General features: G+C 45.2%; 1 protein-coding gene across 3 annotated transcripts in view; it reads left to right on the top strand.

The window, feature by feature from the left end:
* MBNL1 (muscleblind like splicing regulator 1) overlaps positions 1–21,477 on the top strand; it is a 133,166-nt gene that overhangs the window by 14,122 nt on the left and 97,567 nt on the right. Inside the window, exon 1 of one of the 3 annotated variants that reach the window (XM_065674750.1) lies at positions 15,202–15,400. The exons of 1 other annotated variant lie outside the window; for it this stretch is intronic. The gene's annotated coding sequence lies outside the window, so the exon portion shown is untranslated. Of the gene's footprint in view, positions 1–15,201; positions 15,401–21,477 lie in introns of those variants that run through there. One more of the 3 variants, XM_065674737.1, reaches the window with a different exon arrangement.

Here is a 21,477-nt window from a genome sequence, read left to right as displayed (position 1 = left end):
ATTTGGTTTAAGCCACGGCACCCCATTTTTTGCTGTGAGCTGTAAAGCAAAAGCACTGCATGTACCTGCTCATGGTGGCCTTCAGTGGTACTGCCTGGGGGGCTGCAGGGACATGCATGGCTGCTGGCCCCTCCATGGGGTCTTATGGCAACCCCCTGGTTTTACCTGTTTCTTACACCTTCCAGATCCCACAGCAGGAAGTTATCCCTTCCCATGTGCTGTTGCTGTCCCCATGGTTCAACTTCTCCCCTTCACTTTGGGAGCCCTCATGGTGTGTTTCTATAGGCTGAATGACTTTTTTTTTTTGTTGTGGGGTTTTTTTGTTTGGGTTTTTTTTTTGGGGGGGGGGTGTTTTTTTTTTCTTTTTCTCCTCTCTCTAGATGATTGTAAGTGCAGAAGATGGACTGCAGTATGTGCTGTGTGCATTAATGCTGTTTATAAGAACATTCTTTGCTGGGGCTGGAGCAGCATGCTCCCATACTTGCCTGCAAGCCGTGGCTACAGGGTACTGTGCTGGCTGGGCACAGTGTCCCTGGGGATGCTTTTGGTAGCTGAGAAAAGCAGCTGGGAAAAACATACAGTCCTAAGGCAGGCAGCCCTAAGACTGATAACCCCAAAATGAAACTATGGCTACAGCCTCTTCCAGAGCTTTTGTGATCCACTGCTGTGCTCTTCAGATACAGAATTAGCTTTTTTCTTTTCTCTTTCCTGTCTTTTCCTGACTTCTAACATGCTGTAGCATATTTGCATAAGGGCTGTTGCTGTCTACTATTGCTATGAAAAAACATCAGCTTTAATGTAGATTTTTCATTTTAATCTGAAAGACCTCCAAAGCCAGGCTGATAATTCTTGCCATACTCAGCAAACCTTTTTGGGGGGCAGGCTCTGTGAAGAGCTGCTGAGAACAAGTGCTATACCCTGGCAATATGTTTAATTGGTGCAGACAAACCCTCTGAACTACAGGAACAGCCAATTCATTCTTCTGCAACTCAAACTGATGCTCAATATGTAAGAGCTTTGACTGTCATTTAGGGCCATAATCACTATGGCAAGGGTTTGTAACTTCTAATTACAAGTAACTGGAGAATAATTCTATTTCTGTCTGCAGTAACACAGGCAACAAATTCCCCCGCATCCTTGTGCAGCTTTCTGTGGCTTGCACACAATGTTTTGCAATAAGCAGACTTTTCATTACTTTAATAAACGTATTTATTGTGAGATTCTGCACTTTAAGGCTTTGCCGTAATGACTATATCCATGGAACAAAAACTGAAGCTCTTCTGGCTCTGATGCCTCAGTCATTGTCAAGGAGCATGAAGCCCTCTTCCTAAATACTGGATTTTCTAGTAGTTTTAATATAGATTTGGGGATTGACAAGTCATATATATGGTGAGGATGATATTATATCAGTCACGTGGTCAACTGCTAGAAAGAAAAAATCCCTCAGGCAAAACGTTCTTTGATTAGAGCACTGCCTAAATAAGGCCACTGCTTTCATTTAGAATATCTAAGAGTATTATTTATCTTAATGTATTCCCAACAATATTATTAATAAAACCCCCCATTATTACAGAAATGTTTTCAAGAACTCTCATCGTTAATTTTTAAAAGACGAAAATGTACCAGGCCTGAAAACTGGGAATGTAGGAATTCCTCTGCTTTCTGAGCCATTACTAAAGCCTTGTGACATGACAGGGCTTGGCAGCCAGTAGGGTGGTCTCAGCTACTGTGGCTGGGGTGGTGCTATTTCCTGTTGCTGCTGGGGTGGGAAGTCCCACTCGGTTCAGAGTGTTTCCCACTTTGATATCACATGTCAAAGTAGGAAGCCATGGGGAGGCCAGAGGTGTGCTAGTCTGCAAAAGCAGTATGTACCTTTTTGACCACAGCTTCATGCTTGATTTTATTTTTACTTTTTTTTTTTTTTAATGGAAACCATTATAAGGTTGAGTTTATAGAAACGTCTGTAGCTGGGGTTTTCTGAGACTCTCTTGTTAGATCTGGTGTCACCTGCAGTCCTTGCTGGTTCTCTCTCCTGAGGGAGAAGTGCAGGCAACAGCATGGCAGGGATGCTCTGCCACTTGCAGTGTATGCAGGGTGAGGGATGCTGTGTGCCATGGTGGGCAGGATGCTAGCAGGATGCTAGCACTGCTTCTATTCTCAGGTATTGCGCAGCCCTTGTGGCTGCCTTAGCTGACTGGAGTGTTTGGGATCTATCCTTCTTGTGTGGTGTGGGAGTGGCACATCTATGGCCCCTCTAAAACACCAGCCATCCCTTCAAGGTCCCCAGAAGTGAGGGTGAGGCCCACGATGACTGAAATCCTGATGTGCAGCCTCCACTGGATGGACAGATTTAGGGGATGAGGTGGCAGGCAGACCTTGATTCAGATTACTTCCTGTTATTAAATATGTCCAAAATCTGAAAATCCCAAGGACTGATAGTAGTAGTGGTATGTACCTTTGAGGCCCTGTTTCTTGGTTTTAGTATTCTTATGTTAATGAAACAATGGGATTTCCCTCTGACTTTTGTCAGCTCTTTGTCTTGGTCATTTAGGGATGGATGAGTATGCTATTGCATTTTCCCTGAGTATGTAAAATGATCTTTGGGTTTTTGGGACTGGGTGTAAATTTGCCTCTTTCTCTTTCTTTTGCCTTTTTTTTTTCTTTTATTTTTTTTCCTCTTTTTAAAGTTTATAGTCTCACAATATCCTAATGTCCTCTCATTTGGTGAGCCCTTCCTCCTTCCCAGCAGGAACAGCAACCCCAAACACTGACTCACAGGTATTTTTCCCCATTTTGAGTGTTCATGGCTGTGCTTTGACATGAGAGTTCCCCAAACCCTTGCATTTTGGCACTGCAAGGATTGCACTTTGATGTGCAAAGCGGCCCTCCCTGGGAGGGCTGTACCCAAGCAGGTGGCTGGGACTGGCTGTGGGAAACCTCTGGTGGTCCCCAGGTGCCCTGCTGAGCCAGTGGCAGACAGGATGCGGCAGGGCATTTGGTGGCCCGAACTCTGCTGCTTGTAGAGTGGGTTATGAAACAGCATCTCCAGCAGCACCCAGACAGACTGCAGCATTCTCACAGAGCAGCCGTCGGTGCTTTGCTCACGGGCTTCACAGCTCCTGCCCAGCACGCTGCCACTGCCCTGCCTGTGGCCGAGGCCCCGACATGCCAGCATGCTGCATCTTCCTGCTGCCCACCACAGCCCTCTGCCGGGCCCGGACTGTGCAGCCAGCCTTAAAAGGAGAGGAACAGCATTTTTCTCCTTGTGCACCAGCCCGACATCCTGCAAGGGGGGTGAAACAGACTTTGGCTTTGCACGAGCTGGCAGAAGGGGTGTGAAATTAAATACCGGTATGTATGTGCCACCATCACAAGGCACCCAGCAGGAGCTGGGGCACTGCAGTCACTCACCCAAGCTTTGAACTCCCATGCAAAAACAGTTTTTTAAAAAAACCCAACATTCTCTTTATTTGGCTAAAAATATATGGGGCACAGAGAGTCATGTCTGGTACACCCATTATAACGTGATTATTTAAGTGTACGTGTAGGCTAACCTCCCTAACTCAAAAACTCTCCATGTTCACAGCAACATGAAATTTGACTTTGAAATGTAATTTTATCTCCCTAGTCAGCAGGAGGGGAACTGTGCTTCCCCTCTATCATAGACTTCCCATCTGCGTAAGCACCGTTAATGTGGCCATACCTGAAGGGGTGTCTGTTATTTTACTATTCATGAAAAGCTCTGTATTATTTTGGAGCCATTCTGCTACAGAGTGGTAAAGTGAGCCAACAATATTAATAGGTCTCAACATTCAGTGGTAAATCCAGCCAGCGGTACTCTGGTGAGCTAATGTTAATCAGCTGATGTTTTGTAACAAATATCAGAAAAAATTGATAGTATTACGATCCCTTAAGAACATTTCAATTCTTGAATTTGCTGTATTCTGTATAAAGGAAGACTTGCCATGCACTTGTGTAACTTGGCAATTTTGCAAGAAAATATCTTGAAAACATAATTGCTTTGGATTGCAGACACATAAAACCCCCTTGCAAAGCAAATACTTTGATAAAATGCCAGAGCTTTCACACAGATCGGAGTTTACTCTTCTGCTAGCACAGCAGCATATGTATTTTTAGTTAAAAGCAACTAATAAGTAGTTGGTTACAGTCTTTCTGGGAATATTTTTTTCATTTCTAAGTGTGCCTGGTGAACTATATGATGCTCCTACTTGAACTGCAGTTCAAAATGTCGTTTAATTGCTGAAGCAACAGCATCTGGCCTGTTTCGCAAAATAATGATAAAAGTTAGTAGACCTGTCCCTCAGGTGCAATCCCTTATTTGCTCCAGCTGATTGCTCTTCTGCTAAATTGCATCATTTGGTGCAGGTATGAAATGCATAGCAAAACCAGAAAGGTTTGGCCATGCCTTCCTTGAAGCCACATGCTTGCCCAGCAGAGTATGTGGAGGGATTTGCTGGCTTTCCAGCACATTCTGGGGAGATGCAGGAGACCAGTGTACCTCGCCTGCTGGGATGGTTGTGTGTGGCGGGATGGGCGTATAGGCAGGAGGTTGCCCCATGCTGCATCTCCAGCTGGCCGCATTGCAAAAGGCAGGGAAATTTGTATTTCTTTTTTTCCTGAATTTCTGTGTTATTGGCCACTGTGGGTTTTTGGAAGAATTCATGTCCAGGATTTGAATTCCTGCAGGCTCTCTGCTTCATTCAGTCTACTGCATTTCAAACTAACAAGCTGGAGTCATTTCAAGTGCAATATTTCAGACAAATAAGAAGTTGAAGCTACTGCATTGTTATATTTTGGCATAAATAGTGTTTTTCCTTAGGAAAGAAAGGAAAGTGCCTGTGCCCAAGCTAAGTGTGAGTCCCTGAGTGCAGGTCAGTCAGCAGAGTGTCAGGGCATTCCCCAAAACAACCCCTGTGATTTACCAGGCTCCTGATACAGTTGTGTGGCGCAGGGTCTGGAGAGCTGAATGCTCCAGGGGAGCAAGGCAAATGTCATTTGCCATGTCTGTTCTGCAGCTTAACTTGTGGAAGAGATTTGTTACTGGTCCTAGTTCCCAATCCTATTTTATTTTATTTTTTACTAAAGTAGCTACAGAATGCTTTTTGCTGTTGTAATAAATGCTTTTGTGTGCTCCTAGTATGTGAACTGGACATGTGGCCTCTTTGAAGGGAGGGAAATAAGGCTGAAGGGAACATTAGCAAGATAAAATATCGGCTTTTTATCATTAGGTGAAAGGCCACTTGTTCAAATCCCAAGGGCCTTCAACTGTGAAATAGCATCCAAGTCTAATACTTTGTACTTAGCTAGGAAATATAGAGTGCTGGGATCTGGCCTGTGAAGGCAAATATAGAGTATTGGAAGGATGAGTCTGGCACAAAGAAATGATGTTTGGTCATGACAAGATACAGAGATATCTGTGATATTTGATGGGCTTCTTTTTATTAGACATACAGGAGTTCAGTGGGTGTCAAAATCATTGTTTATACTAAGGCTTAGGGAGCTATGTCTTGTCTGGCAATACAGGGTCATAAAATGTAAAAAGCTAGATCTATAGACATCTATATTAAAAAAAACCCAACAATTTCCCTTCTTTCTGAAAATATTTCTTTGTTAGATGAAGATATCAGAGATGCTTCTACTTCTGGCTAGCTTCTAATATCAAGTATTTCTAATTCCAGTAAACATTTAAAACTGTTATGAATCTGATACCAGTTCGAAAATAAGTGTTATTTCTGCTGATCTAATTTACTTTCTGGGGGCTACCATAGATGGTTTTGGAATTAAGACTTCAAAATGGATAGAATTCAAGTGGTGTTAAGGAGCGTAAATGAAAATGTCTGTTCACAAGGTTTGCCAAAGCCTGTAGTAAGTGGTGGAAATCCTCTAACTGAATGCTGGCATGACACATTACTTCAAAAAGTTCTCACTACCTCTGTGTTGTAGCCACATTTGTCCTTCTGAGTGGCTTCAGCACAGCTTTGGCTGGGTGAGTGCACGTCGAAAGCATGTGCCTTCTCAGGTTTTGTTTAAGAGAATAATTGTACATTTGCGGAAGCTGAACAGCAAAACACAGGAGATGCAAGCACAGAGAAGGGACAGTCCCTCTCGTGGATCTTGTAGCTGGGCAGCTGAAATTTATGGTTATACAAGACTTGCACTGAGGATGGCGGGAGATGCAGGTTTGGAATTGCCTTCCTCACCCACAGAGCTTGGTGGATGCTTGAGGCTTGCATCCTGCTTTCACAGCTGATGGGGTGGTGTGGGGACTTGGCCTCCCTTAAGAGGCTGATAGATACGTGGCTGCTTTAGATGGGTTGCTCTGTGGTTTCATAAAATCTTGGAGGCTCCAGATGGCTCTGAAGGAGGTTGGTAAAGTCAGACCAGGATACCCACAGATTGGTCAGGCTGTGATCGGTGTTATGGCTGTTCTATGTGCTGCAGCTGTGGAGACCTCTGAGTGTTACCACTGGCGCAGGGCTGATGTTCCAGATATGGATAAATACATCTATACAGCACTAGAAGAATAAGAAAAGCTCTTACACATATAGCACGCTGATGACCCTCTGCTTTATTCATGTGTATAATTAGAAAACCAGTCTAGCATGCACATAACACCTCACAAAATAAGCTTCTGATTCGTAAGAAGCACAAGGGGAGAATCCACATGAAACTTCTGGCTGGATGACATGTGTCTCAATTCGTTAAGGATTAGTGACTTTTGCAAACATTAGCAGTGGGTTTGGCTGTTTCCAGGAGCCTTACTGCATGCAGGGGGCTGTGCATACCACTGTGGGGGAGAAAAGGAATTTTCTTCTGTAGTAAATTCAGTTTTGGTCTCCCTACTGAAGTAAGGGAAGAAATATGAGGCAAGAGAGAGTAAGTCTCTTGATGGAAGTTATAGCCAATTAGGGGTTTTGGTGAAATTACCTTTACAAGCTGATAGACCATTTAATAATGTGCCTTATAAAGTGGTGTTGAAGAGACAGTTCCAGGTGGATTTGCAGACAGGATGAAAGACTATTAAAGGAGGTCACTGATAAATATTTTCTCATTATTGTGTCAAAGGGGTGAGGTTAAGTCAAATCACCTTTAATATCATTAGGGATGCGGAAAGGAAGTAAATTGTGCTATCAGATGACACAGTGCGGTAGCGCTCCCACAAATCCAGCGCAAGCTGGGCAGGGAGAAGCAATTCAGGCAGACAGGGCAGTGAGCATGTAATCTGCTTGGAAAAACTCCAGCTGTGACTGCTGGTGATGAGCTGCAAGCATAGTACTTGGGAAAGAGAAACCTGGCCCATGCTGGAGGGGTGGGCAGTGAGTCAGATACTGATGTGTAGTGCAGCTGAGGGAGCTCAGGTGTTTCTGGCTGCACACACCTGCAACCCCTGTACCAGCAGGGAAAGCTGTCTGCAGAAGAGTTGCCATGCAATGCCCAGGATGTGCCACTGGCATCATGGGCACTGCAGTGCCGGTGAACTTCAGAGCTTAGGGGAGTCTCACCCAGAAGATAAGCGAGGGAGAGAAATGAGGAATGTTTCCAGGAGTTAATATTTAATTTGGCTGAGTTGGTAGGAATGTAATACTGCCGTGAGAGAACAGGGAGATTGTGAAGAGCAGGGAAGGAGAGGAGTTATGCTGGCTGTTTGCCAGGGAGTGGAATGATAACAGGTAGAGTTGGGAAAAAAAAAAAGATTAAACAAAGTACTAGGCCTGAAAATCTGCAGGAAAGATCCACGGTGAGTGCATTGCACTGTGGAAGGATTGCCTGGAAAAAGGAGAGTGGTGCTGGTGGCTGGGACCCTGCTGACATAAGGCTGAACAAAGCACCAGAAAATGTCTTGGCAAGTAAAAGCATGTGCTTCCTTTTAGCAAATGGAGACAAACTTTTTTCATTCCCCAAAATCTATGATTCTGCTATATTAAGCATCTGTGTTTGCCTTGCATGAACGAGGCTTAAATCAGTGCATTGTCAAGAATTCTGTCTTTTGAGAGGTTGGGATCAGCAGAATTGTGGCAGTAACAAACCTGTATTCCTCAGCAAATAATGAACTTCAGTCTGATGATCCACAGAAGGTCAGGGAGGGAGACAAACTGGTAACCTTGGCAGTCCAGTAACTTAGCACTAATTGAGCACTGTATATTGCTCCTGATGGGAAATGAAAGTATTTCTGGTTCTGGATTCACAAATCAAGTTAGTTGGAAGGTGAAATAAAGATTTTTCTTCTGTATTCAGAATGAAATGCACAGGAGCAGGACTGGCTTGCTTTAAACACCATGCTTACGATGGCATGTATCCAAGGACAAAAGCAGGCTTGAGTACAAACAGATTGTAAGAATCAGCTGTTTGGAGGATTTGTCAGCCTGCTCTCCAAAGCACTCGCTGGCTCACTTCTTGAAACTACCTATTATCTTCTGCCTGGATGCACTTACTAAAAACAAACTGACAAAAAAAAAAAAGCAACCACCCAAAAGCTCAACAGAAAGGCCTTAAATAGGTAACAATGGAAAGAAAAAACTGCAAAGCACAGAATCCAGATTAGTATCAGTCACTTTACCTGGTGTACTTTGCATTAATAGACTGCCTATCTTCCATATTCAGGAGTTACATGTCTTCCTTGAGCTACTTGGTGAAGTGTATGCCAGTGGGGCTGCATGCCAGAATATTCAAGAGCAAGTCTGTATATTTTGTTTCTCCTCAGCGCATATATACCGTTACTGAAGCAGAAGTACAGTAGATGTCCTGTTTGTTTATCACAGAGCAAAACAGCTTGGAAAGATATTGGCTAGTTTTATAAATTCAGTCATATGAGAGCACTGATATTTTTAGGGGGCTATGTATGCCCAAAGGTCCACATACCTTCCTGGCTCCTTTTAGCAAAGAAATCTGTAGAGCTTTCACTGAAGTTGGGATGTGTATAAATGAGGCTTGTGACAGCAATGGCTGGTGAAACTTCATGAGTCCCCAGGAACAAAGTGGCCACAGGGACGTAGCATGCTATGATGTGCCTGTACAGGCTTGCTGCACAAAGGTGGCTTTTATTGGGAATGGGCCGCATCCCCACTGACTTTAATGCAGTTTACCTGGTGTCCTGGGTTCAGGGTTCAAAAATACCGCACTGCACCAGCTACTAAGAAGGAGAAAAATGACTGCTACAGCTGAATGCAGGACACCTGGAGAATTATTTTTTTTTGGCTTTTGTTACTTCTTGGCCATGCTGTTCTTTTCCAGGTCCTGTTCTCCTGTTTTGTTGAATAGTAAATGGCCTAATTGGGAAATACTATTCATGAGAGTGATGTGTAAGTGTACGTGCCAGTTGCATCCTTCATCATGCATGAATGCTATGAAGTATATAGATGGTACTTCTTATATTTCTGCTTCTTGCTCATATGCTGTTTTTCTTAACGGAGAACAAGTATGAATTAGAGCTATTTCTCCCCCTAAAAAGCAGAAATTATCTGTAGAAAAACCCAAAACAACCTGAAAATAAACTTGGATCCTTAGAGCATTGTGGAGGGTATTTGGTTTCAGAAGGACAGTTTGTTTTATGAATTTTCATTTATTTTTTAACCACTATAATTTGCATAACTATAAAATTGTATTATTGACTCAAAAAATGAACTAATATAGGGACGCTTACAATCCATATGCAATCATACCGCCTGGTTTTGCCAGCAGTTACCATAACAGCTGTTGAACTGGATGTTGGAGTTTTTGCCTGTGTGGAGGGTGATAACATTAGGACTGGCTCACTGGGAAGCAGCTCCCAGCTCCCTGGCAGCCACTGCCCAGCACTGCTCAGCAGACCTGCCCTTCCTCAATGAGGCTTGTCTTTTAGGCTGGTCTCCTGGGTACTCAGTACATCTGCAGGTCACGTTTGCTCCCCTTTCCAACACTCAGTTTCTCTCTTGAAGTGGCATCCCAAACAGAATTAAAAATACAATAATCCGTAACAACAAACAATATCAGAATCCCCTAAAAACTATAATATGTGTTAAGCCCTGTAATGGCAGTGTTGGTTTAATGGCTCTCTGTGGCCCACAGGTGAAGCATCCCTCCCTCCTCCAGCCAGGACTGCTGTTGGGAAGGAAAGAGCTGGAGCTTGCCCAGGGAGCATTATCTCCCAGCCCTTCCCCAGTCCCACAGCCTGTAGCACTGCATGCTCCTTTCCTCTGAGGGTTTTCATGTGGCTGCTGGGCCATGCGATTGTTCTTCAGAGCTTTGTCAGATCAATCGTGAATTGAACATCTTGGTGCATTTACGTTTTTGAACCTAAAGCCCAAGTCACAGCAAACCCCAGAGGCAGACTCTGACACAACAGTGGGCTTGCTGCTGCCACATGGCATGAGCCCCAAGTGTGGACATCTGATCTCGGGATGGCCCATTTGGCCCCAGTGCAGCCTGGGAACAGACACATTCACAGTCCTTTCTGAAGCTCCTTCCTCCACAAGGTTAGCAATTGCTAATGACATGTGCAGGGAAAGAAAGCATTTTCCTCAGCTCTTCTGCTTTTCCGTACTGTTTTGCTCTCTGGCATCATGTTCCCATGTTTGTGATACAGGCATCTCCACAGCAACAAGTCACATGCAGGGCTATGACTTCAGCCAGGGAACATGCAGAAAGCGTCGATGAGCTGTCAAGCAGCAAAGATGTTGTTCCAGCACGGATGCAAGAGGCAGACAGTGACCCTGTGTTTGGTTTCTGGCTGCCTTCTTTCCAGCAAGCCCCCACTGGAGGTAATTTAGGGTCAAGAGAGAAGAAAGCCCTTCCAAAGGAACTTATTATTTCAGTGTCTGTAGAGTAAGGCCTAAGAAAGACCTCAGACTTTGGACAACTCTTTATGAGTAGTATTAATAAAAAAATGAAAAAAAAAAAAAAGGCAGAAAGTGGTGTCATCTGACCTACCACCATAAATCTCCCTAGGCAGTCTGGTGTTGATGACACTTCAGCTTGATGCAAGAGAAGCACAGCAAAGCAAGCAACAGTCTGAGCAAAAATGTGCCAACAAGTTCATCTTTAATCAGTAATTAACAAACAATTTTACTCGTTCATCAGAGCGTGAAGACTTCCCCTGCTGCATATCTGGCACTGCGTATCAGACACTGCATATCTAGCCCTGCTCTAAGCATTTTTTTAAGCCCATGTATTAGCATCACATTAAAGTGAATTTCCTGAAGGGCCAGGAAGGGGTGATGTTTGCTAAAGTGCTATGTCCAGCAGTGCAAGAACTGTACAACAAAGGCAAAAAGATCTCTTTGTCATTTTAGCTGTCATTTTCCAGACCAGATCAGGGCCCCTCTCTGGAGATGCCTCCATTCTGGTAGAGGCCTCGAGGCTATGTTGGACTTCTGCACAGGGGACTGACACCCATGGAAAATTTTATCTGTTGTGTCTTTGTGGCTGGAATTTCTACAAGTACCTTTCACCTTCGTTGGAGGTTTTACTCTGACCAGGCTGCTGAACCTCTAAAAAGCCCAGGGAAATGATCAGCATGCCTGTGCTTTGCCTGTAAAAAGGCCTGTGGATGGGAAAAGTGGTGTCCGCATCCTTGAAAAAATTTGTGCCAAATTCTAGGTTATTGCTTAGAAGGCTCTTCCAAAATCTTAGTAAAATCAAATTAGCTTATTTATATTCTGCATTTTATCTGTATTTTGTTATTTACTAGCAATTAAAATCAAGTTTCCTGATTCGGATCTCTGCAATATTCTGGATCTGCCTTTCCATTTAGGAAAGACTGCTGGTTACCAAAAAGAGGGAAGTACTTTTTGCTAAAGAAGGCAACTCCATTTTTCCTGCTCTGTTTACTACGTTAATTACATCAGTTGATTAAACTAATGATGCAAACCCCAGAAGGGAAAGACTTCTGAAACTGGCAAAAAGGAAGTTTATCCTGTGCCTCCCAGGACATGCAATAACACAAAGTGTGCTCTTATGCCACATGGTCCAGGTAGATCTGGGGTAACTGCAATACTTCTGAAGAGAAGAAAACCAAGATTTTAAATGTGATAGCCTTTTGATTCAAAAAGCGTTTTGGTGCTGAAAAAATGAATAAACTCATTCAGGCACACCAGGCCATTTTTAACTCTCTCAACTGCTTACCTGTGCCTGGCAGCTCAAGACCAGTTACAAAGCAATAATATTTGAGGCTTTTATCTTGTGAGAAGCACTTTGCTGGTAAATAGTGCATTGAGGTTGCACATGCTGCCTTCTAGTGCTGGCATCAAACCCCACTGTGTTTGTGAGTGCCTGTGTATGCACCCTATGCGCAGGCACAATGCCCTGCACAGCACATGCTGTGTCCTGGTGAAACATGCCGCTTTGATGTGTGAGGTGAGGGCCCTCCCTCCGTAATGATGTGCAGCAGATAGCACTGTCATGTGAAAAGCAGCACCTGACGCCTGGCATTGCCCTGAAGGACATGGGAGACCGGCGCACTTCAAGCTGCGGCTTTCTAACAGCAAGATGTGTGTTGTGAGTAGCCCAGTGGATCAGCATATAGGAATGGTTTCTCTTCCCAGGGCTACCATGTGTGGGGCAGATAGTTTTTCTCCCCTCACCTCCCTAGAAGTGCCTCCTGTCAGCCCTGTTCCTGCAGTTGTGTTCAGCTGCTTGCATATTCTACACTGGTCATTTAAGAAAAGAAATACAACCTATGCAGTGTAAATTTATTTAATCTTTTTCATTATAAAACCTAGGAAGATGATTGCAGTTTGTGGGCATGTACAAGCAGTAGCTGTATAAATACATTATTTAAAAATTCACTGCTTACTGGACATCTGTAGCATGAATTTCCTTAAATAGTTAATGCATTTTAATGTACTATATATTAAAGAGCAACTAACACTTAGAATGTGTTCCTCACTGCATCTGCTGTGGATTAAGGACTCACACATGGACGGTTAGGGCAGCAGCATCTGATCTCATTCAATCTTATGCCTCATCTTAAACAATCCTAATGTGACTAAACAGTGTCCCTACAAAAGGTTTTGCCAACTTGGTTAAATCACTTTCTAGCAGAACAGCAGCCCCTCTTGTGTGCCCTGCCCTGCGCTGACCAGGAGAGGAGTCCAAGAGCACTTGGGTGTAGCACTGGAGGATGTCACTCCTGAAACGCACCACTGAGCCACAGCTGCCCTGCAAAACACCTCTCTGTGAGTCACTGAAAAACATTTCCCAGTGTTGTCTGTGTGAAGGTGCATTGTGTTATTAGTTCCTGTTTGGGCTTTTAACAGGTGAAAAAGCCTGGTTTGTAAATAATCTCCTAATTTCCAGGTACAAAGGTGAATCATGTTGTGATGTAAGGTGCAGAAGTATTAAGCTCGGAGCATCCTGCTCCTTAAAGAAGCTTTTGGTGCTTCATCTTGTAGGAATTATTAGTTAAGTCCTTCCACCTGCAAAACAAATGGAAGCATACTAAAGTAAATACATTATGGTAAGCATTCTACCTATTTCTGTTGTTTCCTGGAAGCAGATCCGTGAGAGGTGCTGTCTGCAGTGCTCTGGTCTTTAAAGAGTCAAGCCAGCAGCAAGAGCTGCTTCAGACAAAGACATCCAGACATCCTTCAGACAAAGGGGACCTTGGGGGCGGCTGCTGAGGGAGAGACGTGAGGATTGGCATGCCCCACTGCTCCTGTGGTAAGAAGCCTTCCCTCCAGCCAGCCCACAGTGCAGAAGTTTACAGCGGTTACAGAAGGGAGGCCCAGTACTGGTGTGACTTCTCCTTTCCCCATCTTGCAGGGCTGTACTGCAACTGGGAGAGGCCATTGCTGAGTGCCAATCCAGCCTGTCGCTGCTGGCTTCTGCCTTCCCACCCGACCTGGGCTTCAGTCATGCTATTACAAATGAGCAGGTCTGGAGAAACTGTTTCACTGAAGGGCAGCTCTTGCAGTGGCCTTGGTGAGGAAGCCGTGCAGATGAAGACGTCTCCTTTCCCAGCCCTTGGCGCAGTCACCTTTGCTGCCAGTGCTAAGGCTGGGTAGAGGGGTTGGCTGGGGCTGTGTGCTGCTCTAACAGCACACCAGGTCTGGGTTAGCTGGTACATGCCATGAGACGGGCTGTACAGCTCTTGCCAGACTGTTTTGTTAACTCATGCAACATCCTGTCAGATGAGATGGTGAACCTTTGTGCCTTGACAGTACAGCAGTGGTAGAGGAGTGGAAAGAAATAGCAAGAAATGCTGACTATAATTACTGCTGGTGTTGACTGCAATATCTCTTTGCCGTGGTTTCAAGGCTGCTTTTACCTGCAGGTTGCACCTCCAGAACACCCTGGGAGCATGGGCAGCTCAGGGGAGCAGCTCCAAGAAACAGGCCGCTTTGCAAGCTTAGGTCTTGTGCACTGTGCCCTGCAGGCGCACAGCCCTCCTGCACCATGTGTGGAGAGCGGGTTGAACAAGCGGAGCAGAAGCCAGCCAGGTTTCCTCTGCAGCAGCGCCCATGTGGCTGCTCCCCAGCTGCCACCCATGGGCCGCCTCTGCCCTGTGCTGTACCCAGCGCTGACAGCCAGCCCCTGCTGGGGCACTGCCCAGGCTCGGAGCTGCTCTGCTGCTTTATGAAGGCTGGCAGTGGCTGGTGAACCGAGCAGGGGGACAGCGTTTCTCTCCCTGAGTTAAGCAAGGGAGGTTTCTCGCAAGCTTTGCAGCGTGCGGCAAGCTCTTGCTCTGCAGGGCTTTGGGTGGAAGGGATGTTACTTGCGCAGGAAGCCCAGACATGGCAGCAGTCACAGCAGAAATAACAAAAATGGGTCTAAATGTTTCTGGTTGGTGAGGCCAGCCATGCTGTGTGCCAAAGGGAGTGCCGGCCAGGCAGCTATTATCTGTGGCTCACAGCAGGAAGGGAGCCCCAGGGACGCTGTCCCAGCCATTGCCCCACTTCCAGGGACTGTGAGTGAGGGCCTTGTCAGGCAGCCTGAGGCCTTCCCCCCCGCCAGATGCCCATGGGCAGATTAACGGGTTGCAGCAGAGACGTCTTCAACCGGTGCATTTCAGAACATCCGTTCGTGCCCGAGACGGGAGCCTCTGCAGCAGCAAGCCACACCGCAACTTGCAATGTGGCTGCAGTGCAAAAGCACTTCTCCTTGCGTCTCTTTTTTTATGATCTGAAAGTAATTTTTGCTTCTTTAAGAAAACATATATGCAAACCACAGCCCGTCACCATGGTTACTGCTGTGTGCCAATGTGAATAGCTTATGTTGCATCCTTAGACCTATAGGGTTTGGAAAGCGTAATTCTTCTGGCCTTTCACCGCTTCCCCCCTTTGCTAGGCCACTGTCCCGCCGTTGCAAAAAAGGATGTTGTAATTCGCGCCGCCGGAGGAAGCGGTGGCTGCGCTGCCGGAGCGCTGCAGCCTGCTGCGACGTGCCCCGCGTGGCAGGACCCCAGGTAAGAATTACGCCTTTTACCCCACTCTGTGGCCCTGGCTGGCCACGCAAATTCACAGCGCGATAGCCTGCAGGTGTTTAGCGGGTTGCAGTATGTTGTTCAGAGAGATAACCTGTTTAATTGTGTCTACATCTCATCGTGCCGACTTTGGTGTATAGGTCTTGCTATCCTGAGATAAGTTGGGGAAGATTTAAATCATACATTAAAGAAATGAGCACTGCATGTGAGATTTCATTATGCAAAGTTTAAGTAAAAAAACTGCATTTCCAAAGAGTATTAAAAGTCACAGGCAGATTTCAAAGTGGAACTTATGTGGCACTTGCTGGAGTGCAGCAGGGCCCCACGGTGTGGGAGCTCCTCCGGGACCCTGGGCGAGTTCAGACCCACACCCAGGAACATGCGGGACAATCCTGGTGCGGGAGCCAGGTGCTGCAGCACCAATGAGTGCATCTTTCTCTTCCGCTTTTACTATCATTTTGCCAGTTAATCTCCCAATGGTGCTTACAGCACTAGAAAAGTTGAAAGAAATATTTTCCTGTGCTTAGCAGAGCCCCAGGAGCTGGTTTAGCCATTTGTTCTGTACTGTTGGTAGAGTAGAGATAGGGCCAGATGCCTACGCTGGTGCTGAAGCATCACCGCCATGGCTGTGCCACAATTCCGGTGCATTTCTCAGCAGGGGCAGAGTGTTGTTGCCCCTGTGTGAGGGTCCTCTCCAGCCCTGACTGACACAGGTGGGTGCCTGTCATAGAGCACCTCTTCTGACCCTGCTCCAGCCCCTCAAGTATCCTCAGAAAAGCCCTAGAGAAATTGAAATTACATTAATCCTCTGAGAGTGAACCTTCGGCTTGCTGCTGTGAAATACACTGCTGTGGTGAATGACCCGCCAGTTTTCCATGATTAAATATGAGGTTGGATTGCAGGAAGGGTTTGCCCAGAATGAGCAGCCACACCACTGCCCAGAGAGGTTGAAGTGGGAGCAGACCCTGGCACTGCCGGCTGGGCACTGAAAGTGCAGAAGAGGTAGCATATGTAATAATGATTTGCTGTGAAATTAGCAGTGTGGTTTTGCTTATTTATATCCTTGTAGACTAGTAGAGGTTTTAAGTATTTTAGTACTTTTAACACAAATACAATCGCTTCATAGTTGCAAGTTTTAAAACGAAAGGACATTACAGTGGAAAGGCCAAGTCTGAAATTCATGCATTATCTTTCTGAAAACGCACTTGCAGACAATATCATTAAAACAGAAAAAAAGTGTCTTTTAGCACTGTAGTGCGGCAGCGATGGCCTCCATGTTGCTGTGAAGCAGAAGCGGAAGTTCGTTACTGCAGAAGTTGTGCTGTGCTAGAAGAGATGTAACGATTGCTTTCTCCATTGGCAAGACTGAAATTTAATGTCAGGCCTTTCGGGGGGAAGTTGAGTTTCATGAGTACTAAACAAATAAGGGCAAAAGGAAGCGAACAGCTTCTCCAGGACTGTAATCATGTTTAGTCTGTTTGAAGTAATTTGTGCATCTGCTTTTAACACAGGCAATGAAAAAAAACCAAAACCAGAGTGCTAGTTTTGTTTTGTGACTGTCGTTTCAGAGCTATTTGGTGGGATAAAATGAACCCACAAGACACAGTTCAAGCTAGATGTATCTGCACCGTGATTTTTGTTTATCTGTGGAAGAGGTGGGTATGGCAGCACCCTGTACTCCTCCCAGGTGGGAGTTCTGCAGTCACCACAGCTCGGTGCTGCTGCTGTCACCGGGTGGATCAAGGGCAGACAGCTAAGGAGTCTGCAGATTGCTTCGTGCAGTTATCCTTAGAGTGCTATGTTACTGTAAATATTAAGGAGAGAAGCTTTGCTCTGGGATGCACAGCTGGTGGGCGAGTGTAGCTGTGGCCCAGGGGATGCTGCAGGCATGGTGCAGCACTGGCGGGGAGCGTGCTGGGGCACAGGGCACCTGACAGGGCTGGTGTTTTACCCAAGCTGCTCACCCACCACTGCTGCACAGCTGGCTGTAGTCCCGCGACCTTTTCTGGACTAAATTAGGTTCTGGATTAAATTAGGTTCTTAATTGTTGAGTTTTTGTTCTTTAGCAAAACATTCCTGTTCGATTTACAGTCTTACCAAAGCAGGAGCTGGGGTTTGGAGTAAAACGCTGGTGCAAGCCGAGCTGGACGCTTGGTCCTCGCTGCTTGGGTATGCATCAGTCTGCACACCTCCAGTCACCAGTGCCTACCTACCTTTAGGGACCTGGTCTCTGTAGGGACCCTGTGGCTGCATGGGGAGGCAGCAGGCTGCCAGGGGGGCTGCCTTCACAGAGCAACAGTTGAAAGACACTTGCTGAGTTGGTGCTTGAAGTAGCTGTGGTTCGTGCACCATGGGTTACCTTCTCCTGCATATACCGAATGTCTTACAAAACAGATCTCTACGGGAGAGCTGGAAACACTCCATAAGGCATTCATAACAAAAGTTTCTTAGTTCTGCAGACCGAAGTAATCTGTCAGAGTGTTTATCACATTTGTAGTAACAAAGAGAAAATTTTAATCTATTTTCACCTCATATCCCTAATGCCATGCTGGTTACAGCATGACCTATCACTCAGAGTTTCCCCTTAAACTTTTCCCTTCAGATCATTTTGGAGTAGGAACTGAAGTGGGAAGTGCTTCTATTCTGCTTGAGGCACAGCTGTGAAAAGGATGCCAACAGCCATCTTCACACGGGGCAACAGGACACGTTGGCATCCCACTGCTGTGCCTCCAGAGCTTCTGCCAGTCTGGGTTGGGTCAGTGCTGGCCCTGCAGCCTTCCTGGATGGGTTTTGGAGGGAAAGGCAGGCTCCCATTGCACAACTTTTGGAGGTCAGACTCTTGCTTCACTTGCACCAGCAGGGCTGCCTCCCTCAGCCAAGAGAGTTCCCCTTTTTTGCTTCTGTTATAACAACACATAATAACTCTAAAACATAAAATATCTCTCAAAATACCTTCTGTGTTCACAATTTTCCTTTGTCTCCTAATTTATGTTTTTTTGTTTGAATGACATATGAATCTAACTGTACACTGATATATTTCTTTCTCTTTCTCTGCTGTAAGGTTAGTCCATTGTCCTGTTTGGTATCCCAGATAGTAATTATAATTATTTCCAGATGATATTCTGTGAGTCCCCTGAGATTTCCTTATGGTTTCCCCTCTATCATGCCCTACCTGGACATCTTGTTACTGCAGAGCTTGTGTTTGGCATCTGTGCTTCAGGGTTTAAGCCCCATAACCTATATAAACCCATGTAAAACAGAGTATGTTCACTTTAGAGGATACAGTAAGAAATTACATCCCAGATGAGCAGGGCATGAACCTTATGTTAGGCATACTGGAGCTAGACCTTGTCAAAAGAGGGGCATGTTTGAGCAGGGCCCCAGACGATACACCTGGTGGCAGCAGTTCAGGCAGGGCTGGCAGACAGAGGCTGGCAGGGCTGCTGCCATCACAGGCAGCAAGTACCAAACCCAGCAGGCAGGTTGCTGTGTGCTGTCACGTGAAAATGGGCTTGATTGGAAAATGAAACTAAATAAACCTAATTGCCAGTGAAACCAAATGATGGCTATGGAGCTAGGCTCTTTAAACTGGGCTGCAGGGAGCTGGGAAGGGAGCTGCCATACTGGCTGTGAGCACCTCAGTGCTCACACAAGCACTCTTGCCAAGGCAGGGCCAGGAGGCACAGTTTAGACACGAGTTGTTTTTTTTTTAAAGCTAGCTCTGTGGATAGAAAAGATCATTTGTGCAGACATTGGTCTATGGAAGTCATTTAATAGAAATCTGGGCAGTGAGGAGTTCGTACAGAAAACTTTGTGACCAGAACAACTGCTTTGAAAATGCCCAGCATACTGATGTAAGCATCCAGAGAGGAAGCAGCCTCATGTATTCCTTTGTGATAGAACAGAAACAGGAAGAGCAACAAATGATCCATTATAGTATTTGTTCCCAGAGACTATCAAGGCGTGTGCAACCAGTGCTGAAGTTATCTGAGTGGTACATCTGTACCGCTGCTGCTTTGTGTAACGACAGGCAAATGCATGAAAGTCAAGCAAATAGAAAAATACAATGGGATACCATTTTTTTTTTTTAATTTTTTACTAATCAGGATTAGACTTCTTTGAAAAAAAATGTAAATTCGTGGCATATTTTTCTAAAAGAAAAATTAATGTTTCTTTATGTCCTTTCAGTCTCCAGTTTCTATAAAAAAGCCCACAAAGATAAATACAAAATATCAGCAAGATCTCACAGTCAGTGATGTGCCTTTGCTTCCTCGGGCATACAGCCCCACAGGTTGCTCCCCAGGCAGCTCCTGAGCAAGGATGGCCAAGGCATCCCAATACTCATTACAGGTTCAGAAGTTCTGCATGGTCTGTTGCAGGGTGTGATTAGAGCACACAATCACAAAAAAAGTTAATTATATTCATTACAGACTGTATAATAGAACAAAAAGTCTGAATAAGGAAACAGCTGGAGTTCAGATCTCTTGAGCAGGTAATATTATTTGTCTCCCAAAATAAAGTGAGGAATTATTCTTCAAAGTGGAAAAGCATGTTATAACCTCATTTCACAAAACATAATTCTTTGCTTAGTTCAGCCCTGGGTACAGATTAGGGAAAAAGGCAAACTTAAAGGCAGGTTTGTTCTAGTCCCCAAGCCTAATAAATATCAACAGTGGTTTGGCTTATTCTGTTATGCATCAAAGGATGCGGCAGATGTAATTCTGAGCAATCGAAATTTCACATGTCAACAGCAGTTCAGTATTGATAAGTGAATTAAAGTAACATTTAATTGCAGTGGAAATGCTACTTTAGTAGTGATTTCTTTTCATTTGTAAGATAAAAAGTATTCTGGAACAACTGGGTATAGTAACAAGTGATGCTCAGAATTACAAATACAAATTATAAGATTTGGAGGAAAAAGACAAGTGTAAGAGGGAGAAAGATAGACAAAGTTCTCACAGACCTATAACCTTCACAATGTTTGCTATTAAAAATAAAGTTGCAACAAGGTGTCTGTGTTGATAGAGATGTTTAACACAATTAAGTTATACTCCTGATCCTGGAGATAAAACCTTTGTTTTTCTCCTTCTCTTCTCTGATGTTGCTGTGCCTCATAGTTTCCTTGTTAGCCTGTTGTTCATGTTGATGGGGGTTTGACCACCAGCCTCACAGTTTAAAAAGCTACATGACATGGGAGTTCCAGCCTGTGGGAACAGAGAGAGGATGAAATTAAACCACGGCTGAGAATGGAAGCCTGCTTGAGGGGAGGGAGGCTGTGGGTTTATTTTCTGGCAACAGGGCACCACTGCACGACCGCTGCTTGTCACAGCATCCAGCCCCAAGTGCTTCTGCAGCCACTGTGTGCTTCCAATTGAGAGAACCTTCTGCGGTAGTAATGATGCAAATAGGAAAGAATGGAGGTATCACAATTCGGAATAAGGTCACCCAGGAGTGTGAAGTGTAGAGGACAGAGGTGTTTGGAGTATCTGGTGTTTCCACAAAAAAGTTGGTGAGCAGCGAGAGAGATGTGAGGCATGGGACATACCCAAAAGCATTAAATCAGGCCCTTTGGTGAAGCGCCTGTGCTGACTGGAAGCACTGGCCTGAGCTAGTTCCTTCAGGAGCTTTAAGGGAGATCAGATGAAATTTGTAAACTTAACCATGAAAAAGCCTTCTGTAGTTTTTTGTGTTTTGATTTCTGAAATGTTTGGTACCCCGCTCCTGGCAGCAGCCCTTGAGCCTCTTTCCCTGCCATGTATGCCCCCATGCTGCAGTCCCTGCCAATGAAGGACTGATGTATGACAGCAGTGGGACTTCAGAAAAATCGCCTCCTTATAGACATTATTGGCGTCCTTTTAGTGTAGATTATGCCATTAGCAGGACTCATTTATGGGGTTTACATTCTTCCTCTCCGTGAACACAATGGTTCTTATTTTCACAACCAAACCAAGGAGAAAGCTCTATGGAGGTGTAGCTGTGAGCATTTGACATGTCCATTTTGTAATGTTTCCACATCTAAGAGCGGCTAAAGCCCCAGTGGAGGCTCCCTGTGGTAGCTG

This window comes from Lathamus discolor, chromosome 3 (assembly GCF_037157495.1).
Source record: "Lathamus discolor isolate bLatDis1 chromosome 3, bLatDis1.hap1, whole genome shotgun sequence".
Taxonomy (NCBI): Eukaryota; Metazoa; Chordata; class Aves; order Psittaciformes; family Psittacidae; genus Lathamus; species Lathamus discolor.
Note: the sequence above shows the minus strand (reverse complement) of the source record. Positions and strands in the feature narration are given on the sequence as shown.